This window comes from Chrysemys picta, chromosome 1 (assembly GCF_011386835.1).
Source record: "Chrysemys picta bellii isolate R12L10 chromosome 1, ASM1138683v2, whole genome shotgun sequence".
Lineage (NCBI taxonomy): Eukaryota > Metazoa > Chordata > Testudines > Emydidae > Chrysemys > Chrysemys picta.
The window spans coordinates 225,117,276-225,136,284 of record NC_088791.1 but is presented as its reverse complement, the minus strand read 5'-3'; the positions used below and the strand labels follow the sequence as shown (position 1 = coordinate 225,136,284).

The 19,009-nt window shown below is 44.6% G+C and overlaps 1 long non-coding RNA gene across 3 annotated transcripts; it reads left to right on the top strand.

Moving 5' to 3' along the window:
• Positions 1-959: 959 nt before the first annotated feature.
• On the top strand, positions 960-17,432 carry LOC101935594 (uncharacterized). Of its 3 annotated transcripts, XR_508676.4 has the most exons (5): positions 960-1,388; positions 9,302-9,381; positions 13,403-13,591; positions 15,976-16,098; positions 16,721-17,432. It is a non-coding gene; the product is annotated as an uncharacterized LOC101935594 (long non-coding RNA). The 3 variants fall into 3 exon arrangements; XR_006172332.2 differs by lacking the exon at positions 9,302-9,381 and having other exon boundaries at positions 1,168-1,388; positions 16,721-17,428; XR_006172331.2 differs by lacking the exons at positions 9,302-9,381; positions 13,403-13,591 and having other exon boundaries at positions 1,223-1,388; positions 16,721-17,429.
• Positions 17,433-19,009: the final 1,577 nt, after the last annotated feature.

Genomic DNA, 19,009 nt, shown 5'->3' with positions numbered 1-19,009 from the left:
GGAGAGCTATGCAGTTAGGGGTGTTTCTGACCTAAGGAGGCTAAAATCTGGCAAGATTCCATGAAACAGATAGTTCTTATGATAAAGTCAATACTATAATAATATTCAGGAGACTGGTCTGCTAGACATGCTAAAAACCTATTACAGATTTGGCATATCAGCAGAGGGAGGGAGTACTGTGAAGGACAGAACAAATCTCAGGGCCTGTCTATACAGTGTGTGTGTGAGAGGGGGTGATTTCTAAAGTGTACTAATGTGTTGTGCATTAATCATCCATGTAGACCTTATGCTGTGCACTAAAAGTTCCCATATGCACTAAAGGTTCCCATATGCACTTTAATATAGTATTGTTTCAAACAGCACTATTAAAGTACTTTATTAAAAGTACACCAGAAGAGTCTACATTGACCAATTAATGTGCAACACATTAGTGTGCTTTAGAAATCACACCTCCTTAGAGCACATTACCCCACCATGTAGACAAGCCCCTACATCAGGTCAGGATGTAGGAGGAGAAAGAGAATCATTGTGGAAGGAGCTAGAAGTTATCAGGTCAAAAGGCAGGTATGAACCAGCTATCTGCCAGCTACTTGGAGCAAAGAGGGGCAAAGGTGAATTCAAGCTAGGTGGAGGAGAAGGATTTGGTTGGGCTAGATAAGGGATGAGATGGGGAGAGAGAGATCTATATCTGAACTTTTTGGAGTCTTTCAGTTTTCCAAAAAAAAAAAAAAGGAAAAAATCATTTTAAGGCAACTATTTTCTATAACAATTTGTTTTGAAAAAAAAGACCATTTCATCTCTTTCTTTTTTTTTTTTTTATCAAGGGAACATTTTGACCAACTCTAAAAATATCTTTCTATATGGCTTGCTTCTTAGAAAGAAAGTCACTTCTATCTTGCTATGTCTGGACTTTATTGTTTATGGCATACTATACAGATGGAGCAATGCACGACTGAGTTGGACACTCTCCCATTGGACCACTGCATGGACTCCTTAGCCTTTTGGAAACCTTATGTCTGTACAATTTTATCTCCTCTCAGGCAGGTCTGAAATGCGCACACCCACACTGTTGAGCTTTGTGTAAATTAAATGCTTTCTGGCAACACAAGGAACATTTCATGCTTTGTACATTTCCAGACCTGCAGCAAAACGGTAGGTGTTGAATAAAAGCCAAGTCAGAGCCTTTTTTGTAAGTGTTGGATACCCTTGTGACCTACCACTCAGAAGCGATACCATTGAGCTCAGTGCCAAACCCCTACAACTTTCAGATAGACATGATTTTTATTTCCTTTGGTCTCTGCTAAACTGACATGCATTCCACCCGGCTGACGGAGGCCTCTCCAATTGGGAATTTCTTTTAAAGCCAGGAAAAATCAATCCAAATTAAGGTAGGAGCATGAGATCAAACTTCCCGTAATTTATTACAAGCTATAAGTCACTAAAAAGCTAATAACCCTTAATGACATGGGATTTTGGTGAGCTCCACTGTGGCACTAGATTAAAAAATGTAATGATATAATCTATGCATTGAGGTTGAACATTAGTACCTTCATGTCCCTTTGTTTTTTAACATACTCTCTCCTCAGTAGCTCAACAGAACTCTCAAGCCAGCTGTGCTGAATCTAATACCAACATTCTTCTTTTGTGGGACTGTGAAAGATGCTTTAAGAACCCATTGTTCAACCTGATCTAGCCATCCAGCTTGTGTACCAAAGAATCCTTTCAGCTCCTTCACTTCAGGATCATGGCTAGTCTAGGCAAAGGCTATAGGGGCTTTCAATTATTCTTCATTCCAGGTTGCTACTGTTTTTGCTGCCACTTCCACAGGAAGTGTCCACTGGAAGTGGCGGCAAAAACAGTAGCAACTATAACCTAGCAGCTAATATATGTTAAGAAACTGATGTCAAACTAGTATGTTAAATGACAATTGATAAAATAGACATGGATTTAAATTATAAACTAACACTTGCACAAATTAAGCAACATAATAAGGTCATGATAAATCCAGATATCAAATATGAACCCAAAAGCATTAATATGAAATAGGAATAAAGACACAAGTGCTGTCTTCCTGGGTGAAAGGGTACAGTCCAAAATGCCAGAGATAATATGATGGGTGAAGCTTGCCCTTGATTAGAGAGGCTTCTACCGTGTTTTGGAAGTGGAAAAAGTGGAATGACATAGGTGCAGAGAACAAATTGCTCAAGGACAATAGGCTGTCACAGTCTCTCTGAGGTCCTTCCATGGCTTACATATTGATCTGGAGTCTCCATCTGGCCAGTTCTCTGACAAAAACAAAGCAGTCAATCCATACAGACTCCTCTTCCACATGTTGGATTAAATCTTTAAGGTAGGTGGAGACTGCGGAAGACAGAGTGCTGTAGGCAGGACTGGGAAGGTATTAGGGAGGGACTCATCCATGCAACCATTAATCAAAGGGTCCAGATACAAATATCTCTGTAAAAGGCAGTTTAGATTTATTTATAAGAGACTGATAACATTATTGTTTAGATCTGCTCTTTTATGTCATTTAAAGTATTTGGCTCAGCTCCCCTGTGATCTATGAACCTTTCACCATGAGGTCCTATTTGCTTGCCTTTGAGACCAGGCATCATGGATTTGGTAGACCTCCCACTGCTGGATACTCACTAGACTGCTGTGAGGGATCCAAACACTGAATCCCATGTGCCCTTAATTTGCTTTAGCTGGGCAGTGTTTAGACACTGTCCTTGGGTTTGGGCTGCTAGGCACACACTCCAGGTACAGACTTGGTATCTGACCCCCCTCTTGGTAGTGGGCCCCTGTGGTACAATTGCCTAGACCCTGACAGTAGTGCCATCTTCCCCAAAACATCCCCAGCAGCTTTTGCACATTCCCCAGACTTCCACCACAGGTGGAATCTTCTGGTTTACAATGTACTTCAAGGATCTGTGGTATTGAAAGCAAATAGCCACAGACTTAGCCAAAGGTTTTTAACACAATTCTCCTTTTCTTAAGAGATGAAGCACCAGAGAAGTCTGATCATTTAGAAACAGCGGCGGCTCCAGGCACCAGTGCTCCAAGCGCATGCCTGGGGTGGCAAGCCGCGGGGGGCGCCCTGCCAGTCCTTGTGAGGGCGGCAGTCAGGCAGCTTTCAGTAGCTTGCCTGCGGGAGGTCCGCCGGTCCCACGGCTTTGGTGACAATTTGGGGGTGGGTACGCCGAAGCCGAGGGACTGGCAGACCTCCCGCAGGCATGCCGCTGAATCTGCGGGACCGGGGACCTCCCGCAGGCGCACCGCCAAAAGCCGCCTGCCTGCCGTGCTTGGGGCAGCAAAAAAGCTAGAAAACAACAAACACCCTGAACACAATGCCCCTCGTGCTAGCTCACCTTTCCCTTGGAAGTCAATCTGTGTTCCACCTGCTGCAGCAGTTCCCCTCACCTTGAATTGGTGAAAATGACCAAAAACCCAGAGGAAAGCAACTCCTGCTCTTTCACAATCTTCCTGTCTGTGCCATCATGTGACCTCCTGATCAATCTTAACAGGTGACCACAGACCCCTATGAGGTGATTTCATTGCTAGGTGACCTCTCCTCTAATAATTCTGTTCTTCTAGGTAGCCAACCTACTATCTAGGGTAGCTCCAATTGAATGAAACAGCACTTAACTTAATGAGCCTCTATTGTCAATCCTGTGGCACTACCCCTTAGAATTCCAGTCCAACATGGAGGTGTGTAGCCGGGTGGTGACCCGCTCCAGCCCAGAAAGGGTTAAAGCCAGCCCTGGGAGAGGGCTGGTGCTGTGAGAAGCGGCTAAGCTGATGGGGAAGGCAGCCACAGCTGGGGCCACGCCCCAACCAGATTGCAGCTGGCCCTATCAAAGGCCTGTGAGCCCAGCACTTAAGAGACTCCCTCTCCAGCTTTTGAGAGGGAAGTACCTAACTGCCTGGGAGCTGAGCAGGGACCTGAGGTAGGGCAGCACTAGGGGAAAGGCAAGAGGGGCTGGGGAGCTCCAGCCTGACAACCCCCCAGGCTGCAGGACCTTGTGCAGGGCCTAAACCAGGTACTGGGGTTGCAAAGGGGCAGCCTGGGGCTAGGCAGTGGCAGCAGGTCCTACCCCCCTTTGCCAATGATGAGGAGCCATTACGGGCTGCAGTCTGCCCCAGTGAGTGGGGGCTAAATGATGACTGGCAGTAGGCACTGAGGCAAGGTGGGATTAGGGGGTTGGGGGTTCCCCAGGGAGGGGAGAGCCAGAGACTGAGAGGATACTGCTGGGGCAGAACCCCCAGATAAAGGGGCACCGAGGTCCGGGAGGGACACGGGGGCCAGTGAGTGGCGATGACACTGGCCTGCAGAGGGCACTCCGGAGCTGGAAAATGAGCTAATTCCCAGCCAGCCAGCAGGAGGCACCGCAGGGGTGAGTCGCACTTGGCTACAAGGTAAAAGGACAACAGGAAGGCAAACAAACTCCACATTCACCATGGAGTGCATTCTGCCACAGACACATATAAAGAGCTCCCTATTGAACAGAATTCAGAAGCTATACGTAGGTTCCTCAGATCACACCTGGCATGGGCAAGCAGCACTGCAGTGAGCTGGGCTGACCTTAGAATCATAGAATCATAGAATCATAGAATATCAGAGTTGGAAGGGACCTCAAGAGGTCATCTAGTCCAACCCCCTGCTCAAAGCAGGACCAATTCCCAGCTAAATCATCCCAGCCAGGGTTTTGTCAAGCCGGGCCTTAAAAACCTCCAAGGAAGGAGACTCCACCACCTCCCTAGGTAACGCATTCCAGTGTTTCACCACCCTCCTAGTGAAATAGTTTTTCCTGATATCCAACCTGGACCTCCCCCACTGCAACTTGAGACCATTGCTCCTTGTTCTGTCATCTGCCACCACTGAGAACAGCCGAGCTCCATCCTCTTTGGAACCCCCCTTCAGGTAGTTGAAGGCTGCTATCAAATCCCCCCTCATTCTTCTCTTCTGGAGACTAAACAATCCCAGTTCCCTCAGCCTCTCCTCATAAGTCATGTGCTCCAGACCCCTAATCATTTTTGTTGCCCTCCGCTGGACTCTTTCCAATTTTTCCACATCCTTCTTGTAGTGTGGGGCCCAAAACTGGACACAGTATTCCAGATGAGGCCTCACCAATGTCGAATAAAGGGGAACGATCACGTCCCTCGATCTGCTGGCAATGCCCCTACTTATACAGCCCAAAATGCCATTAGCCTTCTTGGCAACAAGAGCACACTGTTGACTCATATCCAGCTTCTCGTCCACTGTGACCCCTAGGTCCTTTTCTGCAGAACTGCTACCTAGCCATTCGGTCCCTAGTCTGTAGCAGTGCATGGGATTCTTCCGTCCTAAGTGCAGGACTCTGCACTTGTCCTTGTTGAACCTCATCAGGTTTTTTTCGGCCCAATCCTCTAATTTGTCTAGGTCCCTCTGTATCCGATCCCTACCCTCTAGTGTATCTACCACACCTCCTAGTTTAGTGTCATCTGCAAACTTGCTGAGAGTGCAGTCCACACCATCCTCCAGATCATTAATAAAGATATTAAACAAAACCGGCCCCAGGACCGACCCTTGGGGCACTCCGCTTGAAACCGGCTGCCAACTAGACATGGAGCCATTGATCACTACCCGTTGAGCCCGACAATCTAGCCAGCTTTCTATCCACCTTACAGTCCATTCATCCAGCCCATACTTCTTTAACTTGGCGGCAAGAATACTGTGGGAGACCGTATCAAAAGCTTTGCTAAAGTCAAGGAATAACACATCCACTGCTTTCCCCTCATCCACAGAGCCAGTTATCTCATCATAGAAGGCAATTAGGTTAGTCAGGCACGACTTCCCCTTCGTGAATCCATGCTGACTGTTCCTGATCACTTTCCTCTCCTCTAAATGTTTCATAATTGATTCCTTGAGGACCTGCTCCATGATTTTTCCAGGGACTGAGGTGAGGCTGACTGGCCTGTAGTTCCCCGGATCCTCCTTCTTCCCTTTTTTAAAGATGGGCACTACATTTGCCTTTTTCCAGTCATCTGGGACCTCCCCCGATCGCCATGAGTTTTCAAAAATAATGGCTAATGGCTCTGCAATCTCACCCGCCAACTCCTTTAGCACCCTCGGATGCAGCGCATCCGGCCCCATGGACTTGTGCACGTCCAGTTTTTCTAAATAGTCCCGAACCACTTCTTTCTCCACAGAGGGTTGGTCACCTTCTCCCCATGCTGTACTGCCCAGTGCAGCAATCTGGGAGCTGACCTTGTGCGTGAAGACAGAGGCAAAAAAATCATTGAGTACATTAGCTTTTTCCACATCCTCGGTCACTAGGTTGCCTCCCTCATTCAGTAAGGGGCCCACACTTTCCTTGATTTTCTTCTTGTTGCTAACATACCTGAAGAAACCCTTCTTGTTACTCTTAACATCTCTTGCTAACTTCAACTCCAAGTGTGATTTGGCCTTCCTGATTTCACTCCTGCATGCCTGAGCAATATTTTTATACTCCTCCCTGGTCATTTGTCCAATCTTCCACTTCTTGTAAGCTTCTTTTTTGCGTTTAAGATCAGCAAGGATTTCACTGTTTAGCCAAGCTGGTCGCCTGCCATATTTACTATTCTTTCTACACATCGGGATGGTTTGTTCCTGCAACCTCAATAAGGATTCTTTAAAATACAGCCAGCTCTCCTGGACCCCTTTGCCCTTCATGTTATTCTCCCAGGGGATCCTGCCCATCTGTTCCCTGAGGGAGTCAAAGTCTGCTTTTCTGAAGTCCAGGGTCCGTATTCTGCTGCTCTCCTTTCTTCCTTGTGTCAGGATCCTGAACTCGACCATCTCATGGTCACTGCCTCCCAGGTTCCCATCCACTTTTGCTTCCCCTACTAGTTCTTCCCTGTTTGTGAGTAGCAGATCAAGAAAAGCTTTGCCCCTAGTTGGTTCCTCCAGCACTTGCACCAGGAAATTGTCCCCTACACTATCCAAAAATTTCCTGGATTGCCTGTGCACCGCTGTATTGCTCTCCCAGCAGATATCAGGGTGATTAAAGTCTCCCATGAGAACCAGGGCCTGCGATCTAGCAACTTCTGCTAGTTGCCAGAAGAAAGCCTCGTCCACCTCATCCCCCTGGTCTGGTGGTCTATAGCAGACTCCAACCACGACATCACCCTTGTTGCTCACACTTCTCAACTTTATCCAGAGACTCTCAGGTTTTTCTGCAGTTTCATACCGGAGCTCTGAGCAGTCATACTGCTCTCTTACATACAACGCAACTCCCCCACCTTTTCTGCCCTGCCTGTCCTTCCTGAACAGTTTATATCCATCCATGACAGTACTCCAGTCGTGTGAGTTATCCCACCAAGTCTCTGTTATTCCAATCACATCATAGTTCCCTGACTGTGCCAGGACTTCCAGTTCTCCCTGCTTGTTTCCCAGGCTTCTTGCATTTGTGTATAGGCACTTAAGATAACTCATCGATCGTCCCTCTTTCTCAGCATGAGACAGGAGTCCTCCCCTCTTGGGCTCTCCTGCTTGTGCTTCCTCCCAGGATCCCATTTCCCCACTTACCTCAGGGCTTTGGTCTCCTTCCCCCGGTGAACCTAGTTTAAAGCCCTCCTCACTAGGTTAGCCAGCCTGCTGGCGAAGATGCTCTTCCCTCTCTTCGTTAGGTGGAGCCCGTCTCTGCCTAGCACTCCTTCTTCTTGGAACACCATCCCATGGTCGAAGAATCCAAAGCCTTCTCTCCGACACCACCTGCGTAGCCATTCGTTGACTTCCACGATTCGACGGTCTCTACCCCGGCCTTTTCCTTGCACAGGGAGGATGGACGAGAACACCACTTGCGCCTCAAACTCCTTTATCCTTCTTCCCAGAGCCACGTAATCTGCAGTGATCCGCTCAAGGTCATTCTTGGCAGTATCATTGGTGCCCACGTGGAGAAGCAGGAAGGGGTAGCGATCCGAGGGCTTGATGAGTCTCGGCAGTCTCTCCGTCACATCGTGTATCCTAGCTCCTGGCAAGCAGCAGACCTCTCGGTTTTCCCGGTCGGGGCGGCAGATAGATGACTCAGTCCCCCTGAGGAGGGAGTCCCCGACCACCACCACCTTCCTCCTCCTCTTGGGAGTGGTGGTCGTGGAACCCCCATCCCTAGGACAGTGCATCTTTTGCCTTCCAATCGGTGGAGTCTCCTTAGACTAATTGCAGAGGGTCATGATGAACAGCTACAACTCCCCCTCCACAGCTCCCCCCTGTGGCGTTCTGCAGGTTTTTCCCTTTTCCTCTGAAACAGAAGAGATTATGAATTTGTTTTTCATGGGTAAAGAATGACTCTGATGTTTGAAGAAAATAAACATGGTTGACTAGAAATCAGTTTCTGAATTTAAATGAACATTCAGGGATTTTTTTTTAGTTCCAGCTATCAGCTGATCTTGTAGGCTAACCTACTTGACATTCAGGTGTAGGAGGTAGGCAGTTGTAAATGAAAGGGATGCTTAGATACACTCATCTAAAATGTAAGAGTATTGGTCGTACCAGTCCAGTTCTTTGATCACAGGAGAAATGAGCTGGGGCACGGGGTGCCTGCGGGTGAGAGCCACGTGGAGCTGCTTGCACACCTCCGCCTAGGAGCCAGACCTGCTGCTGGCCGCTTCTGGGGCACAGTGTGATCCGTGGTGCCAGGACAGGCAGGCAGCCTGCCTTAGCACCCCCACTGTGCCGCTGACTGGGAGCTGCCTGAGGTAAGCCTGTGCCCCAACAGGGGCACCCCTGGCCCCATTCCAGAGCCTGCACACCAACCCCCTGCACCAGCCCAGAGCCCCCTCCCACACCCTGAACCTCTCATTCCCAGCCCCACCTTGTGCCCCAATCCCCTGCCCCAGCCCTGATCCCCCCCAAACCCGGTCCCCGTTCCTGCACTCCAAACCCCTCATCCCTGGCCCCATCCCAGAGCCTGCACGCCCAGCCCAGATCCCTGATCCCCTCTCACACCCCAACCCTCTGCCCCAGCCCTGAGCTCCTCCCACACCCCAAGCCCATCATCCCCAGCTCCGTTGGGTCACAGGCATCAAGAATTTTCTTCAACTGGGTCCCCAGAAAAAAAAGTTTGAAAACCACTGGCCTAGAGGACCCAATCAAGATTGGGGAGGAAATGTACCCAGGAAAGCACAGTCCCTCCAAACTCTCTGTTGCACATGAAATTGCAGTCTGCACCATCCATAAGATGTAACCTGTTCTCCACCATGCACCTAGTACATTTTTAACTTGGTTAGTGCCGATGGTAGATGGGTCTATGGTCAATCATTGTACCTCTCTTCTTGTGCAAAGGGTACCACTGAACACCCTGTACTCTCAGGAGCAAGGAATGTGACTATCCCTGGCTCGTGCATGGGGTGTACAAGAAGAAGGTAGGAGTCTCTCCTCCCTATGCACCTATTCAAGGGACAGAGAAAATCTAGCCTGCCGAACATGATCCTATGGAATGTTGAGGGCCCCCCACTCTCATTGAGTCACGGGGCTGAAAGCTCTGAGCATTTATAGTGTTCCTGTTGTTTGTTAATTACCCTATCTTTGACAGAGTTCAGCTACGCTCCTCACCAATTTCTGAGCAAAAAGCAGCTATCAAAGCACTCTGCTCCTTGTTTTGGAAGAAACTTCCAAATTAGATGAATAGGGCATTCTATTATTTCCTTTCCAAACTATTTAGCTCTCATGTGCTCTAACATTTCTCTAAACAAGGGTTAACTCTCTGAAAATCAACCTTCCCATTTTACACTGCGGTAAACCTCAAAAAGACTGGTTGTTCTAAATTATTTGATTCACAAACATTCTCTGTAACCAACACTAATAACATCTTGCTGAGGCTTGGAATCTGCCCATAAATATTCATGGCTCACGCACACACATATGTGTACCATAGACACAACCACATATAGATGGGATAGCCATGTAATAAATTTCAGAGCCATGGACTTCTGATCATTCTCTGCTGTTTTTATTCCAGCTTCCCTCCACTGACCTGCAATGTCATTTGTTTTAGTCCCCGATCCTGGAAACAGACCGGACTGATGCCTCAGGAGCTCTTACTTTGGAATGTTGCTTTCCACTCCAGATTTCCCCCATCAGTTTGATTTCTGCCCTTCAGTGGGAGTGGATCATTTCTTAATGGAACTGCTGATGGCTCCTAAATGCTGGGCTCTTTGGACACTTCTGGAAATGGGACTTTTGCCTGGTGCTCTTTAGCAGTATTAAATAAATAAGTGCAAGGAGATGATGTCCTTTAAATGACTTTGGATAGGAGTTCCAAAATGTCAGTTATGCTTAAATGGTGGATTTAGACATCTAAAGAGCAGATCAACACCTCTGTACCTTTAAAGATCTGGGCCAAATGCTTTGTATTTCTGGTAAAATAGTATACCTTAAATCTGTCATTGGCCTAGAACTAGATATTGCCAGGCCTGGCCCTAAAACCTGGGTGTACCTTTGTGGAAGAAATTTCACTGCTGATATGAAGAAGGAAAAAGTTGTTCTGGAAGTTATCCTTTTAAAAATAAACACCGTTGTTTGAAGTTGATCAGAAGTTTGGGATATTAGATGTAGCCCCTGTGGAGGTGGATTAATGGGCAGAGTGCAGGAGAAGTGTTCAAAGGTGCATGATAAATGCTATTTACTAAATAGTTGTACAAATTTTCACGTGGACATCACCACTGTCTATAAAGCATGAGATAATGTATATACACACAGAACCCTCTCTTAAACAACCCCTAACCATGAATTAACTACATAGACATACAGCAACACAGAGAGCATGCAATGTAAATTAATTTTGCTGTAGCAACCTTGGGCTAGATCCTCAGCTCCACTGATCCCAGTGAAGTCATCCTCATTCACACCAGCTGATGTCGTTCATTAACTTTTGATTTCCTGGGGATTTATTTATTTTAATTGCACAACCATAGCATTGCATGAAAATAGCTGATTTACAATTAAGTTTTATTTCTTAATTTTATGAAGCCTTTTTTGCTTAATGTATTATCACATAGCCTTGATTGTCACTAAGGCCCATTAACTACAATGGAATCAGTCATGTGCAGATGATTAAGTATATATATAATCTTTTTGCAGGAATGGTCCTAAAATATATTCTCATCAAATTATAGCTGGGATTTTCATTGTGGGGTGGGGAGCAGGGAGGGAGGGCAGAAAGAATATAAGTGTGGGGGGAAAAAACGGTTTTCACACTGGTAAACTAACAGGAGCAATACCAATGGAGCCTATGAGTTTTAGTTTCAAGATTATTCAAGTCTCTGCTTTAAAAAGGGGAACAAAACAATAACACAGTACATTGTATTATTTAATGTAATGATTAACAATAATTTAGAAATTCCTCTAGGGATTAACCAGATCAAAAGAGATTTAAACACATGTGTTCTACATTAGAGACTTCCTGCATAGATAACCTTCTTCAGGGGTATATATATTTTCTTTTTCTGGCTATTATGCTTTTCTTGCTGAAAGAGAAGGATACATTACCTAATTTGCTGACAGTTTAAAAATCTGAGATTAATAAGAAGGAAAAAATATTATTCTAGTAATATACAGGAACCTTTGTGTTTTATTTTTCCTATAGAATTGCTAGGGAAGGCTCAAGTTACAAAATTCAGATCTGGGTCCAGATTTCAAATACCCCAGAGTTCAGGGGTGTTTGGAGCCAGGATTTTGGTTCAGGCCAGGATAGAGATAAGGGACAGCCCTGAAATTTGGTGCTACATCTGTATTTGAATTCCATTCTCCCTCCTTCAGATAGGCGGGGTGAAATCCTGGCCCTGTTGAAGCCAACAGGAGTCTATCCACTGATTTCATTTGGGCCAGGAATTTCTCCCTTGATGCTTAGGTATCAGATCAGGGTTCTCTTTACTTACTTGTTGTTTCTGCTACTGGGAGTTCCTGAAGGAAGCCACAACAGTCTTGCAGATGCATACTCCCTAGGCTAAAGTCTGCTTCATGGACCCCAGACTTGCAGAGTATCATACATCTCCCATGACACACATACATTTGGCAGCCCTGTCATGCCTGCCCACATATCTTGTAAAGCACTAATCCATAAATGGGTGAGTGAGCAGATTGATAGAGTCCCCCTATTAAATTCTTGAGGTAAAGTGCAGTGTGTGAAGGATCATTGAACCCTGGCCCTCAGGCAGTGCTTAGACTGCAGCCACCACCCAGCAGCTCACAGGAACCAGTGGAGAAGAGGGCTAGTGCAGCTCTAGCTCACCAAGGGCTCCATCCACAAAGCTCCTGATTGGGGGAGACATCTGGCCCCACCCATTAGTTCAAATGCACTAGTAAAGCTAGAAGGAGGCACAGGAAGTTGTCTGAGCAACTAGGTGGATACCTGCCACTTAAGACACTGACTCCTGTCTGTTCCTGGCTCCCTCCCCTCAGCCTATTCCAGCCTTCCTTATCCCAGATCCTCCTCTGCCCCCAGTTCTGCCTTGCTCCAGGTCCCTGCTTCTTTGCCGTACCCTTGACTCCTGGCTCCCAACTCTGATTTTGACCCTTGACTCCGTTTCCTGGCTTCCAAATCTTGCTTTGACCCTTGGCTCCAGTTCTTGGCTCCCAAATCCAACCACTAGGCCAGGTTGCCCACACCCTGGTCCTTACACAGTCGGCTGTGAGCCAAGAAGTCAGGAGCTCAAGTCTGCTCTTCTACTGCCTGCTGTTAATAATTCACAACCCTTCCTAAGCCCAAAGCCCTCACACCCCTCTTCAGGAGGTAGGCAGCTTTCATTCACCCATTTTACAAATAACATAAAGTGACAGGTTGCACAAGGTCACTTCAGGCAGAGCCTGGCAAAGCTAAGTATCATCCACTTTGCCACTCTGCCTTTCCACTTCTCAGAGAGCCAGAAATAGAAACCAGGAATCCTAATGATGAACATTCTGTCGCTGTCACAGAAACAGCTGTGTGGCCCATTGGCAGAAAGTCTCCCTCCCCTTTCCCCTTTCCCCTTTCCCTCTCCCCCCCCCCCTCCCGGAACTGGTCTACAGCAAAGATAACAGACTATTTCTGCTATAAACTACTCCTTTAGTTCAAGCGAAAGGGATATAATGTTGAAGAGCCTGGAGTCACACTTCAAGTGGGGAAAAAACAGAATATGATTATGTCATTTTAAAGCTGTATCATAATACATACAACACAGTTGACTGAATTAAAGTGACATGGGTAACCTTATCGCTAGTATTTCCTAACTTTCAGGAAATGTCAGTTTAACAGTCTTATCTATAACTCTTACATGTGTTAGTTTAAGAAGGGACTCTAGAGCCACATACATGTATGTATATATAGGACACCTTCTTAAATTAATACATATTGGGGGAATGGGTGAGCCAGGGCATTGTTAATGACTGAGCTACTTTCACCTGTAGATCACCCATTTGAATCCAGACCAGCTCACTTGGGATTAAAATGTGTTGTCTTCGAATGGTGGTCCCTATATGAGATGTGTTTATTATATCATAAACCTTACCAGCACACTTTTCACTGATTGGCAAACTCAGTAGAAAGGCAACGAATTGCATGGCCATGGATACTGAACTACCCTTGCCACCTCTAGGGTAAGTCTTCCTCTATATCAGGGTTGAAGCATGCTAGAGGAACAGTTTTTGTGGGGAACCTGTCTGGATGCTGCTCTAGAGATAAAAAGAGGACTTAATTCACAAGGGCTGTCAATCTAACATCTTTCACCAGAATTAAATCCACAAATGTCTTTAAACCTGAGGTTAAGGGTTATTCGCAACTTATTTACAAACATGCAAATTAACTCAGATGTGTTAAACATCACATGGGAAGCTTCTCAGAACTTGGCACAGATGGGATTCCCAGCCATTGCTGTCCAAGGTCTGGTTGCTTTCCACTCCCGACAGCAGCAGACTCTCCAGATCCCATCCCAGCTGCTAGCCACTTATTCCCCAAATGAGGATTGATCCAGATGCCTGGTCCCCACTCTCCCCAACTATCTGCTCTGAGGGCAAACCCACCTGACCTCAGCCCATTTGTATGATGCTACAGTTGTCTGCACTATCATATTCCTGTGGGAAGGGAAATTAATTGGGGAACACAATCAAATGCAGCAGCCCAAGATGTGTGTTAATCAGGCCTACTTAGCATAGGCTAAGATTATAAAATATACTTAGCTGGAGACAAAAGGATCACCAGCATACAACGAAGTAGAGGGGACGTGGTCATGGCTTTCCTGCAATCCAGTGATCCTCAGTAGCCATCACAGAACTGTTCTCAAACAACGTTGAAAGCTGTTTTAGATTAACCGGGGAACTGTTCCACTATATTGCTCACCAATCACATAATTGACCCAGGATTGGGGAAGCCACAGCTGCGGATCAGGGCCTTTGCCTTTTTTAGAACAATTGCCTTCCTTTGGTTTAAAAACAACTTGTTTTTTATTCAAATGAAATTTTGTTTTGAAAATTACAATCTAATCATGATTAGTAGAAAATGTCAGTTAATTTAGATTTCAGCTGAAACCCCTTACAAGAAGCTAAAGGCCAGATTACGTCTCTCAAATCTGTACATAAAGGGGGCATGCATCTTCCCAGCCTTATGCAGAATGGTGATCCATCTAACACTTCCTAAGACCCCCAGATGGGCTCTCAATAGAGTCAGAATCTATGTGGGCAAGGGACTGTGCAGACCTGGGAAGAGCCTGGGTTTAGAGGGGCCAGACCGGGGTTGAAAGAAGGTGTTAAACTCAGTAACACTAAGTGGGAATTTCTTCCAGTTTTCTAGACAGTAGAGGACATAACCCTCAACTATTGCTGAGCCTTTAACACACTGATAAAGAGCACACAAACATCCTGAGTTCCTCAAGTGCATCAAGGAAGTCAATGAAAGTTTTTCATTTGACTTGAATGGAAGTAGGATCGTGCCCTACATGCTTGGCATGGATACTGCTACAGGTGCATACTAAGTGGCTTTAGACTGCTCTTCAAACTGCACTTTATTAATCCACCCTTAAGTACTTTGCCCTTTAGCGTAGGCAATAGTGCTACTGTGTCGGATCTGAGGGCCTTTGGTTCAACTCCCAGGAAGGATTACATCCCTCACAAAGCAAGAGAAAGCTCAAGAACTCAGAAATGCAAATCTCTTTAGAAACATTTAGCATATCTCCACTTTCACTTGTTCTGTGCAGAGATATAAAAGTTTGTGCCTAATTTGTTGGCTCCAGGGGAAAAGAGCAAGCTAACATTTTCAACAAAGCAAAGCAGCAATGAATAGCACAATGATTTCATGCTTTGAGTGGGTGCTAGAGGACAGCCTTAAAACACAGTGGTTTTTTTCCCCACTTGTACTGGACTGTGGAATTTCAAATGCATTGGAATACAAATCAGCATATATACCAGTATTCATATGGCAGGACTCATCAGACTGGAATGTTTATTGTGTTGTGTTTGCTGTTAAAAACTCAATTCAAACAATTAAAAGATGTTAATTTTAAGAAAGTGAAATGCCAGTAGCAAAGCCACTGTGCTGCTACAAAGTTTCATTATAATAAATAAATCTTGCCACCACGGTTTCCATAGTGTGAATGTCTTATGTACTCAGGAAATTATCTGAAAACAAAATATTGGCAAGAAATATATTTTTCTTCATTAGTATGGTATTTCTTGCAAATCTTATTTACATAGGGACTGTTGAATCTTGATTTTAATGCTTAGCAAAATGTATGTCTAGTTATTTAGTTTATGTTTCTGGGCCTTGAAAAATATTTAGCTTCACAGTAAATGGAATTTCAATAAAGGAACAAAACTTTCAGTAACCCAACTGTATGGGAAATTAAAATGTTTTCATTAGCCAGGTTGAAGAAAACCACATTATTCTGGCTTCAAAATGATTTTTGTGTGTGTGTGTGCCTTTGGATCAGAAAAAAAAGAGAGGAACAATGGACAATGCTCTTAATTATACCATTCATCTTTATTTTAAGTAACCTAAGAATGAGATGGACCATCTCTAGGTGATCAAATGAGTTCATTTACTCCCGGGCAGTGGCAAATTATGGAAAACGTCCCTCTAGCAAGCATTTGATGAACATTTCTGAAACATTAAGGTAGAACTTAATTTTATTTATACAGTTACAATTATGGCTATTTATAAAAATCACTTTTCTAAAGTCATAAATAAAATATAAAGATTGTAATAAATATTAGAATCTATATAATTTGTAGGTAAATTCTCTTTGTGTAAGCAAACCTATTGGGGATTATTATCTAGAACCCAAGCCGGCTTCCCTGGAAGTCAATGGAAGTTTTGCCCTCGATCATGGGATGTGAGCAGGACTGGGTTCCTAATCACAGCTCAGTGAATATTTTTTTAATTCATTCAGAGTATGCACTGGGCCGGGCTGTGAGCCCCTTATTCATACTGGTGTGCAGTGACACAAAGTGAATCACAGTGAGTCCAACTACCTATATGCATAGCTGTTCACCATGGCAAGTCAGGGATTCCAAATCTTACCCTTACATATTATAAGGTAGTTTTCTATCAGCTTTGGCATTCTTTACCAAGGAAGACATGATGATATGGGGTGATTTTCAGAGTTGCCATATTTTCTTTATGTAATTTTGTTTTCGAATATTGAAACATCTGACCACCTATTACAAATACTATAGCTCACATGAGTTTTCTTGCTCCCCAAAACATTACTTCTGTTAGTATATCATTTATTTCAGCAAAAAGGGCCTGCACTCATTCAAGTCAATGAAAAAGCTCCCATTGATGGGCAAGATGCAGGATCAAGCAATGAATGTCCAGCCTGGCTGACACTGAAGTCCATGAAAAAAACTCTCTGTAACTTCAGACCCTACATTTCTGATTGTACAGGAAAAGCCATCTGAGCTAAAGCAACAACTTTTAGCGCCTACTACCTTATGTCTTGCCCTTCTGCTCCTGCTTGACTGCTGCACTGATGTCTTCATGATGCCTGACAGAAACCAGAACATGCCAAGCATCCCACCCTACCGTGCAGACTGGTAGGACACTATCCTGCAGACAGCAGAGTGGATTGCTTGCTATCCAAATGTGTCTCTGTATACCGCCCAAAATAAAGAACTCTTTGAAATAAGAGATAGGAATCTGTAGAATCTCTGATTTGTGACAAAACCTTTGGTGTGGGGATTGGAAGGGGTTGATACAGAGATGGAACATTCTGTGACTAGCTCCATCTTTGTCATTTTTCCAGGATTTTGGGTAGGAATGTTTCATAATAAACTCTTTTAATCTCTTTGGGAAATTACACAGCCGTAAGTCTTTATTTTTGTCTGATGCTTCACCCATTATAACGTGTGCTTTATCAGTGGATCAAAATTCAAAGCAGTTCTCTGGCTTCAAAGATTCAGGCTGAAGTTGAAAGAGGCACTTATGCTGTTCCTGTCCAAGTATGCACCAGTAATAATGAAACAAAATTTATTCCAGAATTCAGCTGTAAATTGTAGTAACTTTCACAGAAACTATGATAATCCAGCAAGAGGAGGGGAAATTTTGTCATCTATAGATTTGGGGTATCACACAAAGGTTGTGAATGTTTTTTAAGAAAATTATTCTCCAATTAAAATGTCTGTAAAATGCAATATATTTTATATTTATAATTTTCTAGTAAATGGACTGATTTTTAATTTCCTTTTGTCATATGTGATGTGGGATTGCCTGTCCAAATCCAGTTTAAAGGTCAAATCATACAAAAAGTTGATCAATGTTCTCCTGCAGCTTTATAATGGGAAGGTAACGAGCTTTGATCTCTCATTATGTACTGTAAAGACTAGATTTCCACCACACCTCTTAAGGCCAGAAAGTATTCAGTTAGATTCATGGCAGGAGCCAGGGCTGACACTAAACTCCATCTGGGGATCACAATCCCAACCTTCTATTGCAAGGATATGTTAGACACCAACCAATTTAGTGCCAAGCTACATACAAAACTCAACTCTGTTATTCAACCTGCCTACATGAATAGATGCATCTACTTGTCCAGTTTAACTAGACTCTTGAGTCAAACTCATAGAAACTATAACACCAAGCCAACCTGGAGCGAACAATCTTCATCTTTATAAGAAACTTTCCATCTAGACAGGAATATTGCCTGATGCGCTTTTTACAAAGCTATTTAAAAACATCTATTTTATTCTACACAATCAGTTGTCTACTGCTCTATTTAAGAGTATGGTATTTCATTTGGTCCAAAGCCATGCAGCAAGTATAATTTTTGTTTATCTCTCTATTCACATTTCCCTTTGCTATTCTTCACTTTACTGGCTTTCTATTCTTGTGTGCAGCTCATAAAATTCTCACATTTATATTTAATGCTGTCACCCAAAATGGTGTTTCCTTACTTTCTTCTCGCATTACTCCCCATCTTCTTCTGTTCACTCCCTATCACAATCTTCTTCCTTCAATTCACTGTCCTATTACCATTTCTAACTGCACTTCTTTACCTCCTACACTGTGGAACTTTCTTCCCCTCTCTGTTTCACTGGCTTTCATCATGAGTTTAAATTCTCTCTTCAGACCTTTCTCTTTTTGTCATCTTAAGAGGCCAAAATTAACCCCCTAAAACAACTCTTCCTTATGGGTTGAAACCACTCCCTGGTTATAGAATGATCCTTGTTGTTTTCATTCCAAGTAAGATTCACAACCAGAAGGGAAGTATTTCCACCTCTGGTTCACAGTATTTCTCCATGCTTTGTCCCTTCTGGTAGGGTCTTACCCCTAATTTTATTTTTCCACACACACAATCTTGGCCATTTCCCTGGTTCCTTCCAGTCTCGTTTCCCATAACTTATAGAGTCTTCTTCATGGATTCCCTCCATGTAGTGGAACAATGACCAGGGCCAGCTCCAGGCACCAGCATTCCAAGCAGGTGCTTGGAGCAGCATTCTGCAAGGGGCGACAGTCTGTGTGTTTTTGCCACCCCGAGCCGAATTGCCGCCATGGACGGCAGGGCAGACCGTGTGCCCTTAGAGCGG